This window comes from Echinops telfairi, unplaced genomic scaffold, assembly GCF_000313985.2.
Source record: "Echinops telfairi isolate 266 unplaced genomic scaffold, ASM31398v2 ScPeMD7_5592;HRSCAF=6446, whole genome shotgun sequence".
Taxonomy (NCBI): domain Eukaryota; kingdom Metazoa; phylum Chordata; class Mammalia; order Afrosoricida; family Tenrecidae; genus Echinops; species Echinops telfairi.
In genome coordinates, this window is record NW_022109491.1 from 31,083,958 (window position 1) to 31,085,190 (window position 1,233).

Sequence of the window (1,233 nt, forward strand, 5' to 3'; positions counted from 1 at the left end):
CCACACATACTGGTCCAGTAGAGACTGGTTGTGCACACAACCAGACTGTGGTCATTAGACTCTTTTGAAACCTACTCCCCAGAGACCACTACACAGCCAAACAATAGGTAGGCGTCTAAAGGGAACATTAATACCTCTGAGGTACATGCTTCGCAGAACACTCAACTATACGAGACTGAGAGGGCAGCATTTGTCCAAAAGCAAAATTTAGCAGGCAGGGAAAGGCATTGAAGCTGGTGAATGAAAACTCAGGGCCCAGAAGTAGGCAGAGCGCTGTTATAGCGAGAACATTGTAACTAATGTCACGAAACAAAATGTATATAGATTGTTGAATGGGAAACTGGTTTGCTCTGTAAACTTCTACCTAACCGTGTGTGTGTGTGTGTGTGTGTGTGTGTGTGTGTGTGTACGTCTACCTAGCACGTTGCTAGGTACTTCCAGAACACTCAGTAAGTATACTTTTATGCAAGTTAAAAATCACATTCTTACTTGACACATTGGAGGAATGTATGGATTGTGATAAGAGATGTAAGAGCCCCCAATAAAAGTTTTTTTTTTTTTTTTTAAATCTCATTCTTGGAAAACCCTATAAGGCAGTTTCTACTCTGTCCTACAGGGTTGTTATCAGTGGGACCTCTCCAGCAGTGGGTATTTTTGTTTTAGAGTTCTTGTGGACAAGGAAGTTAGAAATAATAAAATAAGGGTATCTTTCTGGAGAAATGAGTTGTGGGATAGGAACTTTTTAATTTCATAGCAGAAGAATTCAGAACAATCTTTACAGATCAATTCTGTAAAAGAACTGGAACAAATATGACAGTCATTAAAATGTTACAGTTGCTTAAATGCTGTGGCAAGCTTGCATGATAAATAAGCAAACAATCGTTGCTTTCAAAATCATCCGGAGAATGTGTTTATTATAAAAGTCAGAAATTGTTATATTTAGCATCTGAGAATGGAATTCTCCAAGCCAATTGCTAATAAAGGAAATGTTTTCCTTTGAGAACAGTGCTTATAATTTTAGAGTCCTAAAGCAGTCTAGTTGCCAAACTAAGAAATTTGGAATTTCACCCTTGGGAATGAGCCTGTCCAACCATGTTTTTCTGATGGAGATTAGGAGAGAAAAGGATGACCTGTGTGACTGAGTTCCTATTTCAGGAGACTTTGTTTTGGAGGTTAGAGGGAAGGTTCTAGACTTTTCTGCTTTGCTTAAATACTGAAGTGCTTATCCCCCCC